This window comes from Nyctereutes procyonoides, unplaced genomic scaffold, assembly GCF_905146905.1.
Source record: "Nyctereutes procyonoides isolate TBG_1078 unplaced genomic scaffold, NYPRO_anot_genome, whole genome shotgun sequence".
NCBI classification, from domain to species: domain Eukaryota; kingdom Metazoa; phylum Chordata; class Mammalia; order Carnivora; family Canidae; genus Nyctereutes; species Nyctereutes procyonoides.
This window is the reverse complement of record NW_026575134.1, coordinates 17,737,538-17,756,725: the sequence shown is the minus strand read 5'-3', so window position 1 is coordinate 17,756,725 and position 19,188 is coordinate 17,737,538. Positions and strand designations below refer to the sequence as shown.

The 19,188-nt window shown below is 45.4% G+C and overlaps 1 protein-coding gene and 1 pseudogene across 1 annotated transcript in view; both read left to right on the top strand.

Moving 5' to 3' along the window:
• The window catches only part of MAGI2 (membrane associated guanylate kinase, WW and PDZ domain containing 2), a 1,298,069-nt gene that overhangs the window by 1,268,937 nt on the left and 9,944 nt on the right, over positions 1 to 19,188 (top strand).
• LOC129494077 (60S ribosomal protein L13a-like) lies at positions 16,411 to 16,950 on the top strand (annotated as a pseudogene).

Sequence of the window (19,188 nt, the reverse complement as noted above, 5' to 3'; positions counted from 1 at the left end):
TTCCTGTTACGTTTCTCGCTCAGCCAAATCTGTAGCTCTGTTTTGAAAGTGCCCTTCCTGTGTTTTGCATTTTGTTCTCTAAGTGCCCCTAGTCTGGGAAGCCTCAAGAGGCCTCACGTTCAGTGTCTGAGCCAAAAGATCTTTCCATCATCGTGCTGCAACCTCAGGCTAGTGACCCTCTGTGAACGGCGTTGGATCTTTCTTTCGCAGGGGTTGTGAAGCCCACAGGCTTCAATGAGAAGCGACGTGCTAACCCAGAGGACAGCTGAGTCACGTTACCATCTGGGCCCACCGCCCACCAGGAGCATTCAGCAAAGCAGCTGATGGAGCCGGTGTCCGGGACAAGGAGCTGTGTCCCCAGCTGCTCACCCCCCACACACACACCTGGAGCACAGGGGCAGCAGCTGGCACATCTTGAGGCTCCTCTGGAATTTTCTAGCACTCTTAGGTGTGTGACCTACTGAAAGACCTCTCAAAGGATTACCGCCTCCCCAAGCAGCCTCTTGGCAGCTAAGTCGTGCAAACCACAACTTCAGTGCAAATCACCGATCACTCCTGAGTTCACCCAAAATGAGCAGAAACCCTGGGAACAGCAGGCCAATGTGAAGAGCCCTCAGCCCCCTCGGGTGGGGCACGACGTGGACGCGGTGCCCCTCCCAGGTCCCTCCCCGCTGCGCCGGCTCTTGGGCTGTGCCCTTCGGCCGCCCGCCCCGGGGTCACCGCCTGTGGCCCAGCTGCCAGGGTCCCAGGTGGGTCCCAGGTGAGCCCCCGGCCGCTCCGCAGGGGAGTCTCTGCGGCCCCCAGGCCTGAGACCCAGGGCCCCGCGTGTCCTTGGAGCGCGGCCAAGGACGGTCCCTGCAGCCCCAGCCTGGGAGCCGTGGCCTGAGCCTGTGCCCCGGGCCAGGTGAGGACAGGTGCGCAGCCGAGGGGGCGGGGAGCGGGAGGCTGAAGGCTGCCCCCGCGTGCAAGGGCCCACGTGCAAGGCGGCCCATACGAGGTCGCTCGCCCTCCAGCAGCGTCGTTTATGCAAGCGGCGCCCTTGCCCGGCTCCGGAGAGGGCGGCCCGTAAGCGGCCCACCTGCGCAGAGCCCTGCAGAGGGAGCCCCCCCCCCCCCCGACCTGCCGGACGGTGCGAGGTCGCCCAGGCCCAGCTCCCAAAGCTGCACCCTCGGGGGCAGGACAGGGGGCGGCTGTGCCGTGGGCCCCCCTCGGGGAAGGAAGGCCGCAGAAGCAGAGGGGTCTTAGTCGCCCACCTGCTGGGGGTCCCGGACTTCAAGGCTGAGCTGGAGCGAAGGGAGTCTGTGGCCCGGGAAGAAACCCCCCATATCTTTCCAGCAATTTCTCCAGTTCATTTGTTTCAAGCGCCTTTGAATTCCTCTAGCATAATCACCCTACCCTTTGTCAACACAAAGCGATTGTTTAAACGACTCCATCAGATCATGCCATGGGCGACTATTTCCATTTATTATGATTTATTGCCTGTTTAGCACCAGTGTGCAAGGCACATTCAACAGACGAGGAAGCTTCGAAAATGATTTTTCTTTCAGCTCTGGAGGCCCACGGATTAAAAACAACCTGCCCAGAGTAAAGGAAAGATTATCCTCACTGATGAGGATCAGTGACTAAGGACATTTTGGAAAGGAGGTTTAATTTTCCAGATGAAAAAGAACAAGACTTTCTCATTGCCATTGATCCTCCCATTGACCTAGAGCACAGAGTGAATTGATTACTGAGAAGGCGAGAATTCCCGGTTTTTCAGCAGGCCTGGAAGAGATCGGTCATGGATAAAGCAAAGTCACCTAATCCCATTGAAGGCAGGAGTCTGGTGTTATTAGTCTGAGCCCCTGCATGGGCCCCTCGCTGGCACCTTCAGGCACTGAATAAATGCTGATTTAATTGCCTCATTCAAGTGTGAGAGATCAGACCACTTATTTTTTCCATCGCTACTCATGTGTCCAGTTTAGGGAACTGGGATTTTTTTTGTAACTCTGCTTTTTGGGCAAGAGCCTGTTTTCATTTTAATTCTTCCCTGGGGTTGTTACCAAGAAAAAATAAAAAAGTGAGGAATCAGGTACTGAGCTTCAGTTTTTAAACCACTGACAGTCTCAGGAATGTGTCCCCTTGCATAAAGAAGCTCCAAGTTGATCTTTGTAATAGCAGCTAGCTAATTTACCAACTTTAAAAAAAAAAAATCTTGTAATAACTGAATACTAATCATCAATTAGAATCATTTGTAAAAATTAAAAAGCACCATTAACACCTCATTCAAATACTCACTTTCCAGTCAGACAAGGGATGGTTACTGTCCTGTCCTGAATGAAATTCTGAATGGTTCCACAGTGTTAACTCTGACAGTAGCACGGCATGAGTTATACTTGGTTAAAACACCCACTAACTCCACCGACCAACAGTCATTCTTTGAAGTTTAAAAATAAAAGTCAACCTGTGAAGCACAGAATTTATTCCTCGTGGAACTATCATTCACTTCTGTGCTTAGATCAAAACTATTGTTTCTTTCCCCAACTTTAGTAAACTACCTCCTATAGTTCAAAACTGATCCCACAGGCTAAATTGAGAATCTCTTAGAGCACAGTTTTCAAAGTGGAGAGCTCAGTAGGTTGCGGATTCTGACTCAATGGGTCTGGAATTGAGGCCTGAGGGCTCTGTATTTCTAGCAAGTTCCTAGGTGATGCCAGTGCTGCTGGTCCATGGGTGACACTGAGTAGCAAGGTTTTAGCAATTCAGACAATTTTTCCCCTATAGATTTTATCTAATGTGTATCCTTGAATTATTTTTATTTAGCAGTACAGTAATATGATAAAATTTAAGCAAATAACAGTTTTATAGTAACAAGTGAGGTCACATATAAATAGAGACATAGATGCATATGCTGATACTATCGGGGAGAAAAATAATTTCTTTATCCCTCTAGATTCTTCTGACTGGTCTAATAATCAAATTGACATGAGGCAGATTAACATGAAAAGAATTTGATTATGTACATACAGGGGCCCCATAAGAATATGAGACCCACTGGCAGTCAAGCAAGTGAGGTAAATATGCTACCAAGAAGTCTCACAGTCCAGAAGTTGAGTTGGTGGATTGTTCCATCTCACCGAACCAGTCTCAGTCCTAACAATAGGTCAGTTTAGTAAAACTCATTTCTGAAGGGGGTGATATAAAATGAGCTCTTAGAGTTAGGCCTACATTACATAAGCAATCAAGTATTTAATAAGAAGCCTCTGTGGAAACCACAGAAAAAAACAATGGTTAGTATTTGAACCAAATTATAAAGCTGTTTCTGAGTTCTGAAGTTAGCCAGTCAAGATTTCTAGAGGTCTAGTTCAAAACATTTTCAGGGCACTTGTTTGGCTCAGTTGATTGAGCAGCCGACTCTTGGTTTAGGCTCAGGTCATGATCTCAAGGTCGTGATTTTCATGAATCTCCATGAAAATAAAGCATTTTACCAGGAACACTTTTATAAAAGCATCTGAGAAAAAGAATAACTGTCTATAAATGATAAAAGACTTAAAAATGGCTTAAAGGTCTGATTAGAGCTTATAATAATGAAATTGGTGAGGAAATTTGGTTATTTCTATGACATACAACCTTTTAAGATAATAACTAGAATTATGAGTGATGACATTGTACCAGGACATATCAGAATCTTAAGAATTTTATATAATTTCTAGAAGACTTATATGAATAATATCAGCCCATACAATATAATCTAAGAAGGTTTATCTTTGCTTATTTGACAGTGGTTCTTGTGTAATTTAACATAGCAAATAAGCCTAATTAGGTTGACAGCCCTCTTTTAAAAGGAGAGAGAGCAAATCTTTTGAGATATTCCAGCAACCCAATATCTCGTATCTCAAAGTTATTTTTAAGGCAAAAAGACTTCATTTAGAATTTGAATTGAGGGAATTTGTCAACAATATCAAAAGGTTTGAGTATTTGATTAAATAGGAATTATAGGGGCCAAGGGCAGACTATCCCAAGATTGACCAATTGGCATAACACTATTTCAGGTTAAAAGCAATCCCAAGCCATCAGACTCGGGAAAAGCTCTTTATCTCCCACTCAACTGCATCCTTGTACCAGCAAGAGAGCTATTAACAGAAATTCTTCTTAAGAAATTTGTCTTCATAATCGGGCAAATTTTGTTTTCTAAACACCTCCACTTACCTTCCTGCTAATGGTCTTCCTCATCTTTGTAACTTCTGGCCCCTACCCCTCTCCATAGCTCATATAAACACGATGTTGCCTATCTTTGAAATTTCCGTGTCTGTGTGGGTTCCCTATATGTACACTGTTAAATTTAATTTTCTCCTGTTAATCTGTCTCATGTCAGTGCGATTCTTAGTTGAGCTAGAAGGACCTTGAAGAACAGAGGAAATTCTCTTCCCCAACAGATCACAGATAATTAGGAAACAATACTTAATTGTCTACTTAAGGAAAGTGACAGTAAAAGGTTTAAAAGGCAAATAGAGATGGTTGCATAATGGTTAGCAAACTGAGCTCTTTTAACGTTGAGAGGATTCCATTTTCTTCAGTAATCGAAAGATCGGATTAAGACAACAGGAAGCATTAGGACATTATGTTGATAAAACACAGAATTTGTCGTTTTCTAGGCAGATTATTTTAGGGGAATGAAAAACCCTTCACAATCTATTATCGAGAGCATACCAATAGTCCAAAAGACAGTTTGTCCTTTTAACAGAGAGAAGACCAAATTTTTTTTTGCAACAGTCGACTTTTGATATTAAAGCCCATTCTCTTAATTAAATTCATTCCAGTCTTAGCCAGCCCTGACAATGCAAAAAAATTACTTTCCAAAGATTCCTTCTCCACAAACCTCTTACAACTTGTTTCTTACCTCAACACACACTTTACTTTCCTTGCATAGAGATTGTACCTGGAGCCCAAGTGTGCAAGGGCACCTAGCTCCAGGGGGTCCCAAACAGACCAGGTTCCGCCACTCACTGCTGCCAAAATCCAAAGGCAGACAAAGGAGTGATGGTGAAACAAGAAAGGAATTTATTTTAGTGAGGACATCAAGAAGACAGCAGACTGGCATCTCAAAGATTGTCTCCAAAGTGCCGAAAATACTTCAAGGTTTATATTAGGAAAATGTCAGACAAAGGTTTTGGTGGGTACATGCAGGTGGGCAGTAAAGGTCAAATCCATTACTATCTCAGGATCAATCACACGGGTCTTGCAGGCGTCAGGGCAGTTGTCATTGCTTGAGAGGTAGTTTCAGTTCCCATCACAGGATGCTTTGCCTGTGGGATCTTTTGCCTGAGTTAAAAGATAAACTGGAAAGAAGAACTTAATCAGTTAGAATGTACAAACTGTGGTCAAAATGGAGGTAAAGTCTTCTTCCAAGATGTTGACCTTGTTATTTCTAGTAACTTTAATTACATATATTAATTAAAATTCTTAATCCATAGAAAGCTTAGAATTCTTAACTCTTAGAAAGTTTAATTACTAGGGGCACCTGGCTGGCTCAGTCAGTAGAACATGTGACTCTTGATCTCGGGGTCGTGAGTTTGACCCCAAGATGGATGTAGAGACCACTTGAAAAAAGAGAGGAACTTTAATTTCTAGTGAATACTAATATTACCCAAAACTGGGTTTAGCTATTGCTGAATCTTGAGCCAAAAGACACAACCAAGGCAAAGAATGGAAAAGGAAGGGTTTTACTTGCAACAAGCAAAGAGAACTGCAGGGTCTTTCCCAAAGCATTGTCTTCCTGAACAACAAAATTGAGGAAATTTTAAACCAAGGATGCATACATAATCATGAAGGGGCTTGCATAGTGGGGAATACACATGGCATTGGACAATTGTCATCTTAAGTTGACTGAGTCCAAGTCAAAGTCACCAAGCCAACAAGAGTCAACGTCATCAGTTTTCTGGTTCCAGTTGGCCCAGTACCTGGTTCCAAGGGATCCTGTAAAGTCACCTCAAGAATGTGCCTCAGGTCAGTCTACTTTGAGCACTGAGAGTTTTGCACTGATTTATTGTCCTTGATGTGATTAGGTTATCTCCTGGCCTAATAGTGGCTGTTTGTTCTTATATCTTGTCAGAAGATGGGGGGGGGGGCAAAATGATTTTTCTATTTTTCTTACATCAGGAGAGTTATGTCTGTCTTTCTTTTTCTGGAGACCCCTAACACTGCTCATACTAAGAAGTAAGCAATTGTGAACTGCCTGTGAAACCAGCATTGTTTAGGTTGGTGAATTTATGAATACGCTTCATAATTTCTAGGACTATATGTTTTGTTGTTGTTGCTACTTGGTAAGTCTCTTTTGTTCCCTCAGCCCCTCTACTTAATTCTAGTTTCCTGGATATTTCTGAATAGTATGATCCTTGGAACATGCCTTGTGTGAATGCTCAGGAGAAAAATTCTTGCCCATAGTACACCACAGGGATTGGATGGATTCCTGCCATCCTACTGGACACTATTACCTTGGCTATAATGGCATTGGGCTCAGAAATCAGACTATCCTTGTTTTTCCTGTTCTTTGTCACGCACAGGGCCACCACACAGGTCATTAGGACAGCCTCCGATCTTAAGACTCCTGTGTAGGGTTTTCTCCTAAATAACCCAGTATGATCCCTCAATAAGCATAAAATCCAAGATACGTGTGACTGCATGCTTCCTAGGAGGACCAGTCAGAGCTGTTACCCAGTCGGGGCACTCAGGAGATACAGCTCCCTTGGGACTGAATCATGGATAAAGCTCACAAGAAAGTTGTCCGGTTTAGATAGGAGTTCCATACTTTTGTTCATGTCTCTCATCTGTCCTTACCCCTGGGATGTTTGGCGTTCTTGGTCCTGCTCTCAGATTGGAGGTACTTCTAGCTTAGATCTATGATGCTTAATACTATATAAAATAGCTGCCCCTTCTTCACAAAGGCCAGAACCTCTACCCCATCCATCAATACTAGATCTAGAGGCTTACAAAGGGTATTATTATTGGTCACCAAATATACTGACTCCTCTGAAATGGAAAGAAGCAGCCCCAATCTCTATAGCATTTCAGCCCACTCACCTGCCCTCACGGTAGTCTAAGATGCAATGGGGGAAGTGAAGGGAAGTCAACATCCTTTCTCAGGTAGTGTGAAGGTGTCAGTGCAGTTGACTAGAGGGATGCCTCCTGTCACTCTCAACCCCAGGAACTTTCAGCAGTATTCCTAGTGAGACACAATTTGGAAGCCGAGGATGATTTTTGGTAATGGACACCTAGTCAGTTAATGTATTCTCCTTTTTTTGTAGGAATTAACCATGGGATCAGCTTCCTTGATCCCAAAGCCTTCCCTCTTGGGCTGCCTAACACATTAGTGGATTTGGATTTAAACAAAAAGCACCAAACCCTCCTTCCCCTCCCCCAATCATTATCTGCCCCTTATTTAACAACTGTTGATAAAAGATAAAAACCCAACACCCAGGGTGTGCAGTTCTCCCTCTCTTGAACCCATCCTCTTTTAGATCACAAGAGTGTACTTTTCACTTCAATATATTTTCTTGCTTCTGTTACTCATCTGCTCTGCTGCATGCCTGTCCTTGACTTCTTTCTTGTGAATCAAGAATCTTTGGCAACTCATCTAGGTTCTGTCTACGTCAAGGCATCAGGGCCTGGGGACTCCCCAGTTCACCCAGAAACATCGTTTGGTGACCACCAAGGGACTTAGTAACAGTGGGTTGAATGACCCTCTTCATTGATGAGCCTCCAACTCCTGCCTGCCTTGTGCTAGAGAGTTGCTTAGTCCCTGCTCTCCTTTGTTCTACTCTCTCTTTCCCATCTACCTGAGAAAAGGCCTAAGGTGTTGGAAACCAGAGAGCAAGAATGTGGTAAGAAACAAAGTGCTCATGAACTGGCTCCTCCCAACCCGTACTCAGGCTCCCACGGACTGGCCCAGGGTATAAACACTTCAGGGCTCCTCATGGCCATAAGTAGGGAACTCTAGGTGCTAGAAACACGAGAGTGTGAAGTGTGGTGAGAATGAGCACATGAGCCAGCTCTTCCAAACCCACAGGCAGGCTCCCTTACATCATTCCCAGGGTCTGAACAATTCAGGGCACATAGTAGACATAGCTGGGGTCCTGTGCCTGAGACTTGACATGGAAAAGGGGTCTTTGCAGATGTGATTATGTTCAGATGAGGTCATTAGGGCAGATCTTAATCCGACGTAGCCAGCAACCTGAGAAAGCAGAGCATAACACACATGCAAACCATCCAGAAAATGAAGGCTCCATACTGCAATGTAAGAAAACTAACCCAGAGACCCCACAACACACAGGCCTATGCCCCTTTTCAATAATTCAATCTTCCAATGTGGCAAAAGACATGTTTATTAACACACTAGAAACATCTCCAGTTTCCCAGCAATAAGAAGACAAAAATAGACTTGTCTAGCAATTAATGTTTCAGTATTTTATTTTATTTGCAAAGGATCTAGACAGTCCATGAATTCTCATCATTTAATTCAACTTAGCAAAATTCTAAGGGTGCAAGTTAACACAGAGATCTGGGAAACTAAGTAAACATTTCATAAAACAATCATTGCAAAAAAGTTCACCTTAAAACTTTTATCTTACATCTACTTAATTCATCTGTTCTTAACAATCATATTTAGATTACTCATGAAAATTTCATGAGATATTTAAGCACTTAGCTGTCATCTTAAGATTTTCTTTCATTTGTTTTTTGTTTGGTTTTTTTGCTGACAAATTTTGTAACAAAAATAACATGAATTTATTTGACATTCAGTAGATGAATTTATTTGACATTTAGTAGAATACAAGTACTCTACTTAATGTGGCTAACTCTAAGACATGTCTGTATTAATTCAACCAGCAAACTTAAACTAGCTTTTATTTACTGAAAATACCCTAGATAATATAAACTTGAAAAACATTTGGGTTAGTTTCTATCATACTCCTGAGATTTAGAAATGCTTAATTTATAAGCACTTAATTTTAAGCCAATCATTAAAGAGAGCCCTTTTACAAATTAATTTTGGGGACGCCATCCAGAGGGTAGAAAAATACTGTATCTATATTGTACATACATAAACATACATAAACACACAAACAGATCTTAGAGCTTTTATTTTCTTTTAAAGATTTTATTTATTTATTTGAGAGAGAGTGAGTGAGAAAGAGAGCACAAGCAGGGGCAGAGGGAGAAGCAGACTCCCCACTGAGCAGAGAGCCCAACATGGGAGAGGCTTGATCCCAGGACACTGGGATTATGGCCTGAGCCCAAGGTAGATACTCACCTAATGAGCCACCCAGGTACCGTTCTTATAACTTTTAATTTTAAAAATTTAGCTATGAGTCAGATATAACAATAGAAAACTCACTAGTTTATAAGTTCGGTTTACCCGTTCAGATGGCTAAAGCTTTTTAACATTAATACTAGTGAAGATCCCTGATTTGTCTTTGTCCTTGACAAGTAATCTTATGGAAACTGGAGGAGTTGTAATTTTTTACAAGACCCCTTTTCCTTTTCTTTTTTCCTTTTAGTCTTAGGTGAATATGGGCATTATTTTAGATACCTCCTGGGGTGTTTACATTTCAAAAATACAGTGAGATTTACCTCTTCAAGGGACAAAAAAAGAATGGAAGTTCCTCCAAGAAGGACTTTGGTTTCCCAAGGCCAATAATTCACAAGCCTTTTGATATAAATAGGGGAAGTTTTTAAGTCAGTAAAAAGGAATAAATGGACCTGGGATTGCCTCTAGAGCTATTTTTTTTTTTAGTTTTGCAAAGATTTATAAAATAATAACAGCTGCTCTCATCTTTTTTTTTTTTCCAAAGAACTGAATTGCAGCCTAAATTATATAAAGGGGCTGATCCCCTCATCCAGATACATCATCTCCATTTGCTTCTCTCCCTTTGGGCACATGGTTTTCCTTTAGCTTTGGGTAGGAGACCTTAAAAAATCCTGTCAGGCTTTGAATATCATCTTCCAACTTCTAATCAACTTTTAACCACAGAACTGTTACCCCCCCACCCCCAAAAAATTCTTTTAAATATCTTGCCAGTTTTTAGCCGAGACAAACAGTCAATATTTGAGTAATACGGAACACCTTCATGCATCAGATGCCTTCAAAGAGGGTACAAAGGATAGTACCTTCTCAAGAGCCAGAGTCACACCCAAAGGTAGTCAAAAGAACCAAGAGCCTGCGGGCAGACAGAAAGCCAAGCCGAGCTCTTAGGACACAGAACAATAGGTTTGTGCATTTTTTCATTTTTTGTACCTACAGTTTCTGGAACAGCAGTTTTTAGACATAAAATAAGCTGGTGTGCTGGAAGGTAGCATACTTAATTCTTTGGATTTTAATATGAAAGAATTTACATTGAATGTGGAGTGTTAATTTTTGTTCTAAGTCTAATTTCTGTTCTTTCATCTTGTCAAAAGGAGTCCCTAAGGCTAGCCATTATAATTCCTTGTATCTACTTTTTAATTTGGTCTTTTCCACAGATGCCAATAAGGCAAGAGTTTAGGATGAGAGCTCTACAAAATTTTTCAAATATAGAAGTTTTCAATTCTAAAGATCCATCCTCTGGCCACCGACAAATGGGATCTATTAATCTCAATAATGACTCAAACTAATAAGCTTTCTTTATGGCTTGACCAAGGATGCAAGAAGCATCCCAAAAGAGAACGCAAAATACGCGGCCCTCACCAGTTCTAACAAATTCACTCCCAGGGATTGTCTAGGGAAGCAAAACCCTTCATTACACAGGTGGTACGGATGGTGTAGTGAAAACAATGTCTCTGGTTTCCCATAAGAACGTGAGATCCCTCCAGTCACACACCTGCCCATCTGTGACACCAGGCAAGGTGCTACCAGAATGAGGCTTTCCCAGCAGTAAGAAACTAAGGCTGAGACTGCAGAGGCTTCTTAGGGACTGGGACCTTTATGGCAAACTCCCTGGGAGCTGCCACGGCTGGCCAAAGAGAATGCTGCTTATGACTTTGTGCCACAGAACCCCAGTCTATTTCCCTGGCCACCAAAATGCACCCCAGGAAGGGTACCTTCCAGATGGGGAGGATGAAGAGAAAATTCTCACTAGTCACAAGGCCAAGCTCTCAGGACAGAGAAAGGAGACGAAAGGTAAAGCCTCATCCAGTTTTTACATAGGGGACTCACAGCAAAGTTGATGTCCACAGAGGCTGGTCTGGTCACCAGGAGCTCGCCAGCCCATGAGGGCAGCCTGAACAGAAGGCTTACAGTGGCTGTGCCTGCGTTCTGCTCTACGGTCCTTCCTCCTTAGGACAAGCTACATAAGAGATAGAGACAAAAACAATGGCCATCTTTGGAAGGAAAAGAATCAATAGAAACCAAGAGTGCTAATTACCAACTTTTTATTTTCTTTTAAGATTTTCATTTATTTATTCATGAGAGACAGAGAGAGAGAGAGAGGAGAGAGGCAGAGGGAGAAGCAGGCTCCACGCAGAAAGCCCGATGTGGGACTCGATCCCGGGTCTCCAGGACCAGGCCCCAGGCTTAAGGCGGTGCTAAACTGCTGACCCACCCAGATGGCCCAACTTTTTCTTTTCTTAACCAGAGTGGCCCTATCCAAGCAGTTAGTTCCACAAATGTTTTATCCTGCTAAACTAAATTTAGAAAAAAAAAAAAGGGGGGCTCCTCATCATGCTCACTTCCAGCAGACCTTACAGGTAGAGATCTGGGACTCCCTCGTGGTAAGAATTCTTAGCTTCTGCAGGTGCTTGTCAGAGGCGTCAGGACCTCTCATCTCTAGCAGCCTCGGAGTGAGCAATATCCAGACGTGGAAGTAAGTCCTGCCGACTATGCCAACTGTCGGACAGGGGAAGATTTTCCTCTACCCTTCTAGATTCTTCTGGCAGTCTAATCAAATAAGACAGAGTAACAGAAAGACAAGTTTAAACACATATGTAGGGGACCCTTTAAGAATATGAGACCCACAGGCAGTAGGCGGATGAGGCTTCTATGGTATCTGAGCTAAGGAGAAGAGAGTAGGGATTTGGGAGTCAAAGGAGAGGAAGACATTTCCTAGAAAGATGGGAAGAGCAGATGTTCGCCATGCCTTGCAGACAAGTCTTTCTGATATAAAACAAAATTATCTTTGGTGATGGCTCTTTCTTGTTGCAGGCTCCCATCTACATGTTTCTGGGCACTTTAGGGGGAGGTTAAAAAAAAAATCTTGAGTCTTTGTTTCTTAAAATTAATCAGCCTAAAATAATCCTCATGCCAAAGAGACACATTTTGGGGTGGCAAATTTTGCTCCCCTACAGTTCATATGCATTTTTTACAAACATACCAGGTTTCTCCGTATTTCTATAAGTAAATTGCTAACGCTGGCTGCCGTTCCACTTCCAGGAAAGGGGAATGAGTGATCTCTGACTGATATTTATTTTTCATTCAATTGCTATTTATTGAACACTTAGTAGTATGTGCCCAGCACCGTTAGAGACCAAAGTCACGACAGTGAACAAGACAGATCCCAGGCCCTGTCTAATAGAATTACATTCTAGGGAGAGAGACACACAAATAAATTGTAGTAAATGCTGTGAAAAGAAACCAAGGAGCTGAACTAGGAAATAACCACTTTGGACAAGGTGGAGAGAGGCCTCTGAGGACCCTTCACCCTGGAGCTGACAGGTCTACTCCTGTGACACCACAAGGGGCCCAGCGTTGAGGCTACAAATGCACACACAGCCCAAGAACCACTTCCTCCTCCTCCAGCCGATGTGTATTGTTCACAGGGAGCCTGCTGACAAAGTTGGCCTTCGTGTCTGAGTCTGCACTGCTGCCAACAGTTCACCAGCAACCCCTCCGCACCCAATTGCCAATATCCTTTTCCCAAGCCGGCCTTTGGCTCCCCTGCCTGTCTGCAGCCTTTTATTTAGGCCGCTGCACTAGCACTCAGCAGGCTTGCTGGCACATTTTCTGCATGTGCACAGACCTGCAAAACTCCAGGGCCCCGATGAACCATCATCCACAGCGATACTCAAAGACAGTTTTTCATATTTCTCAATTCCATTTTATTTCTAGAGAAATGACTCCAATAAAAAACCTTATCTTTTGTTAAAATGAAATTAGACCCGCTTGAAATCAGACACGTATGAGCCCTGTGTGCTACAGACATGGATACCCATTGGCTTGTTTCTAGGAAGTTCTGAGACTTCATTTGCAGAAATAACACTTCAAGGGTGCCTGGGTGGCTCAGCTGGTGAAAGGTGTGCCTTCAGCTCAGGTGGTGACCACAGAGTCCTGGGATCCAGCCCTGCATTGGGCTCCCTGCCCGCTGGGGGATCTGTTTCTCCCTCTCCCCCTCCCTTTTCCCTCAAATACATAACATCTTTTTTTAAGGGTAAAAGCAAAAAGAAATCATTCATAAGCAGCATTTTTCAAAACCTAGCCCAAACTCTTTTTAAGGTGAGGCCAACTCACGGCCTGCCACGGCCCCACCCATCCTCCTCCCACACCAGACCCCTCTGTCTTCAGCTGGTCTCCAAAAAGCTGTTGGGGCATGGCTCCCATCACCCCCCTCCCTTGCCATCTATCCACGCCCTGCTGGCCACACCGCCCCCTGCCCCACACCCCACTCCTTGAGAACTATAGCTTGAACTTGGAAGAGGGCTCCGATGGTTTAAAATCCTATCGTCATCTGTTCCTGATTATCAAAGCAGGGGAGATGCAGGAGGAGGCTTTCCCAGCCCCATGGGTAGGGAGCAAAGCTCTTTGGCATCATCAGCCTTTTTCCCTGGTGGGGAACAAAGGGTGTAATGACCTGGGACATGCAACTGGAGCTAAGTTCACAGCAGCCCTTGGGGTGCTAAGTTCAGGGAGAGGCCTGTGATCCCAGCCGGGCCAGGTGCAGATGGTGCCGCTTATGTCGTCTACTTGCCTCTGCTTGCCCTCACATCAGCTCTTCTATCTGGACGCCTCCTGGGCTCTGGTCCTTTCCCAGGGGGTTTGTCGGGGGCAATCCGAATGACAGCATGCATGCGCAGCACTTAGCATCAAGATTAAGTACCTGGCAATGTTAGCTGTTGGGGTTTGGGTTGGGTTTACCATTATCATCATCACTTGCAAGTGCTTACTGCGTGCCCAAACCTGTGCCAGGTGCTCACGCAGCTTCTACAAAAGTATAGGCAATCTTAATTTTCCTAACAGGTGTCTGAGGTAGCTGATGTGGCATTTGGGCTCGGAGAAGTTGAGTAATTAGTTGAAAGCTACACAACAGTCAGTAGTAAAGCTCAGATGTAAATCCATATGGCCTCAACTCTCCTGTGCCCGCGCCCACCAATCCTGCCATTGCAAGGTCAGGCTCCAGCCCTCCAGGGCCCTCCAGCACCTGCTGAACGGGCTCCGCAGGCCTCTGCATGTCTTTCCAATGAGGAAGCTCCTCGTGGTTTCCTCCCCCGTCGCACTACAGCTCACGTGCTGGGTTTCGGCCGTGGAGGTCCGTTTGGAGTCCCCTCCACTGTCATGCCCACACCCACGGCCCAAGACGTGACCACAAGAACGTGGGTGTGAGTGTCAATGCAGGACGGGTCTGAATTGCGTGGCTCGTTCTGGAACATAATGAAAAGCTTAGTTTGCAGATGTGAAAGTGGGAGATGTGGGGTTTTTTCTCTCTCCAAGGTAGGCAAGAGCTGGGCGTGATTCAAAAGCAGAAGAGAAGCAACCACTTGAAAAAAAAAAAAGGCTCATTATTGAAGAACTAGGGGATGACATTGCTGCCGATGCTAAAATTTTCATCAATCTAGTTTTCACTTCAAGACCTTTCCTCAGGGAGCCTCCCTGAACTCCTAAATGAGGTTAGCACCCCATTAAATGCCTCTGTAGCACCCTTTACTTTTTTTTTTTTAACTTTCTTTTGATGATACATCACATTTGAAACCGTTTGTTCTACACCCACCTCATGCAACAAGCTCTGCAAGGGCAAGAATGTCCTCTTGTTTGTGCTGAATTCCCAGCGGTCGACACAGTGCTCGGCACCGAGATGTTCAACAAACGTTCATCAACAGCAAGATTAACAGTATTTCTCTGCCTGAAGAGCAATCATGCTTCTGTTTGCCAATACCGGGAAGAGAAAAGGAAATTTCATTTCTTTATGAAAGAGTCAAAGACAACATGATACTGTGACTGAAGCAACGCACACTGGGTAAGGCTTAGTTCACACGCAGCTTCTTTGTCAATATCGGTGAATGAGTCACCCGCTAGATAAGGAGGAGGATCACCTCATCACCCTCCTGTGTAAAAGCCTCCCCACTGTCTTTGGGTGAAGTTGTCCCCAACCTGCTCTCCTAGCCTTCCCTTCTTCCACGACCCCAGGCCCCGCTCCCCATTCCCACACCCACTGAGCACTTGCTGATCCCACTTTCTGGGATACTCTTCTCCACGTTCTGTGTCTGTGTTCCCTTTAAACTCAAATGAAAACCTGGTCCACATCCCAGATACGGACGATCTGTTCTCGCGCGCCCACCCCACAGCACTCCGTACTTGCATCTGGAGGTCTAGAAGTCTGAACTCACGCACGATGAGTTCCTGGAGGCACTCGTGGTGTCTTGAGCATCTTCACATCGCCAGTGCCTAGCACACGCCTGCCTGAAGGTCAGCACACCTTGTGATGAATAAACACACAAGAAAACCTCAAGGCCTCCTTGACTGTTCTCTTTTGCTCACAGCCTATAGCCGGTCCATCGGCAGGTCCAGCCTCGTCTGTCTTCAAACCATATCCGGAATCTGCCTCCTTCCCACCACTTGCCTGACCCAGGGCACCGTCGTCTCCTGTCTGGGCGACCACAGTGTCCTGACCGGTGTCTTGCTTCCCCCTGCAATCTGTTCTGCACACAGCAGCCGTGTTGGCCTTTTAAAATACTCCCCTGTGTGAGACCATCCAGTGGCCTCCAAAACACTTGGAATAAAATTCAAAAGCCTCCCTGGGTGGCCCTGGGTGGTCTCACCCTTGCCCTCTTCCACCTCCCGGGCCAACTTACCGTTCCTGCGATGCACCAAGGCCTCCCTTTGCAACATGTTCCATCTTTGCCCACATGACTTGTTACTCGGCATTCAAGGCCCCGCTCACTGTGAGCTCATCAGAGAGGCCTTCCCTGACTGCCTTATCTCAAACAGCACCCCACAGTTCTCTCTGCCTCTTCGCCTTACCTTATTTTCTTGTGTTGTACAGATCCACATCAGACATATCACTATGTATTTGAATATTAGTTTTCTGTCTCTTCCTAGGTCCATGGACTTCATAGATGTATTCTCAGTGCATAGACCTGTATGACATAAGCAGTAGGTGCTCAATAAATGTTTGTTAATGAGAGAAAAAAAAAAAAAAAGCTTTCCCCAAGTGTCTGCCAAAGATGGCAGAAAGGCAGGTCTGGTGAACGATGACCTCCAGGCACCCATCATGGCCCATCGTTGCCACGCGACTGCTGCTAGGCTGGAAGGGGGTGGTTGTGCACTGTGATGGCAATGAACATTTCTGGCAATTTCTACAGAAACAAGTTAAAATACCTGGTCTTCCTCAGCAAGTGTATGAACACCATCTGGGCCCGTGGCCCCCACCACATCTTTAGGTGAACAGCAAGGATGTGCTGCCTGCCAGACTAAGCGAGGCCAGGCCACCCTGACCACCTTGGGGTGTTGGATAGGACTCTACCTCCCTCTGACAAGAAAAAGCAGTTGGTGGTTTCCGCTGCCCTCGAGGCTGTGTCTCCTCCTCCATGAAAGCCTGTCTACCTGGGATGCCCGGCTCACAACATTGGCTGGGAGTACCAAGAGGTGACGGCCACCTCGGAGAAGAAGAGGGAGAAGGCCAAGATTCATTAGGACAACTCATGAGGTTACAGAGACAACCTGAAAAGAACATGGAGAAGGAACGTGACCAATATACAGAGACCTTCAATACCCCAGAGTCCCCAGTGTGAACGCAGTACTGTTGATTCCCCATGCTTGGCCTGCCCTGTCCTTCCTCCGTCACCACCCTGGGATGTAGGGGACCCAAGGGCTGCCCTCCAGGTGCCACAGGTGCTGGGGATTCGACAGCTGGGAACACAGAAACGGCTGAGTCACTACTTCTGTTTAAGAAAGGCCTTTCTTTAAAAAGTTACTTGACACATCTCTCAAATCCGTAAAGATAATTTGTCTATGACCTCCTTGTTTGAGAGAGTTTTAGAAAATTGAGCACAGGAACAACCGGTGAGTTCAGTTTCAGCATTTGCAAAAATGAGTTGGAAAAACCGTAATTGGAGGAGAAGCCTGCATTGTGAGGGGGGCACGTGTTTGAAACTTCTCACGCGGTCTTGTACTGTAGTCTGCAGCTGGTGGAATGTGGGGAAGGTGCTTGTGGGGACTGCGACCTGGTGGGGTACGAAGGTTTTCAGAGTCACGCACAGGCTGGGGAGACCTGCACCCAGGAGGTCACAGGCATTGTCCTTGCTGCCTCCCTGTCTTCAGCGATCAGAACTGAGTAAGTTGTTTTTAAATGGAACAAAAAAGGGATAGCTAAAGCTGCTGGCACCTGGGTCCCAACAGAGAGAGAGAGAGAGAAAGGAGGACAGTGTTTTGAGAAATAAAACTGAATGCAGGAAAAAGAATTGTCTGAGGATGGCCTTGATGAAGTATGACAACAGGAACTTCGGGTGACTCCAGACACAAGAGCTTTGCTTCCACTAATTCATTCTCTTTTTAAAGCCCCAGAATTGTTAAAAAGGGACTTTGTTCCCTGAGGACATTCTGATGGACATCACTTGTGGGGCCTCCCCCACTCCAGAAGTGGGTCAGTCTGCTGCCTGAGTCCTGCCCATGAATGGCTTACAGAAGCAGATGAGGGAGTGCGAAGAAGATGCTGAGTACCATGGAGACATGGGCTTAGCCGGAGTCGAAGAGTCTCCCCCAAGTGGCTTGTTTCCATTTCTTCTGTCCGTGGCAAGAGGTGCTTATTATCAGTTTCCATCATTTCTCCCATGAAACGGGTGCCTTATGATTGATTATTCTCATTCCTATTTCCGCTCTCTGCCGCTTCAGACAGGGCCGTACTGGTGTGTTGAAGAACACGACTCTAGGAAAGCTTTGAGATTAAAGATGCTTCCAAAAGATTAGGGTAAAACCTGTTCAGATTCTGCTAACTCTGTGAACCCAGAATTCATTATCGGCTTCATTGGGCTAAGATGTATCTTGGTGCCATGGGGGAAGGGAGGCAGGCCGGTTTTTTCGGTTTTTAAGTAAACTAGTGGTGGAAACAGTACTTGCAAAAGGTGGAGCCAGTGTAAAAAGACTTTGAGGCACCAGGCTTAAAAACAGTTTATCGGCACTATGAATTTTTTCACATTTTAAAAATTGAGGTATACTTTATAGACAGAAAATTTACCCTTTTTACTGTAATTCTACCCAGGTTCTGAAAAACCCACGCAATTATATAAGCACTACCATAATCACGGTAGAGAACAGCCCGTAATCCCCCCCCCACCCCCCGATCTCTCATTCTCCAAGTGGTCAAGCCTCTTCCCACGCCCAGGCCCTGGAAACCACTACTCAGTTTTCTGCCCCTTTAGTGTCGTCTGCTGGGGAGGCTCGTATAAAGGGGCTCACGCGGCATGTGACGTCTTGGGCCCGACCGCTCCCTCTCCCCGTGGTGAGGCTGAGATTCGTTCACGGGTGGACCAGTTGCTTGTTCCAGTCCGCGGCTGACTCCTGTCCCTAGCCCCCGGGGTGTCATGGGTGTGTTGACCCATCACCAGGTGATGGACATTTGCGCTGTGTCCAGGTCCTGCTGCATAAGAGCGAAGCCACTCTAAAAATTCACACGCAGGTTTTAGTGTGAACTAAGTTTTTCCTTCACTTGTGAGACAGCCTCAGGGCGGGATGGTGGAGTTTTACAGTAATGAAACGTTTCACATTTTTTTTTAAAGATTTTATTTATTTATTCATGAGAGAGAGCGGGGGGCGGGGAGGCAGAGACACTGGCAGAGGGAAAAGCAGGCCCCATGCAGGGAGCCTGATGTGGGAATCGATCCCGGGACCCCAGGATCGTGCCCGGGGCCGAAGGCAGCTGCTCAACCACTGAGCCCCCCAGGGATCCCGAAACGTTTCACTTTTTAAGAAACTGCCAGACTGTTCCCAAGTGGCTGTTCCACTTCTCCTTCCCAATGAAAACATAAGAGAGT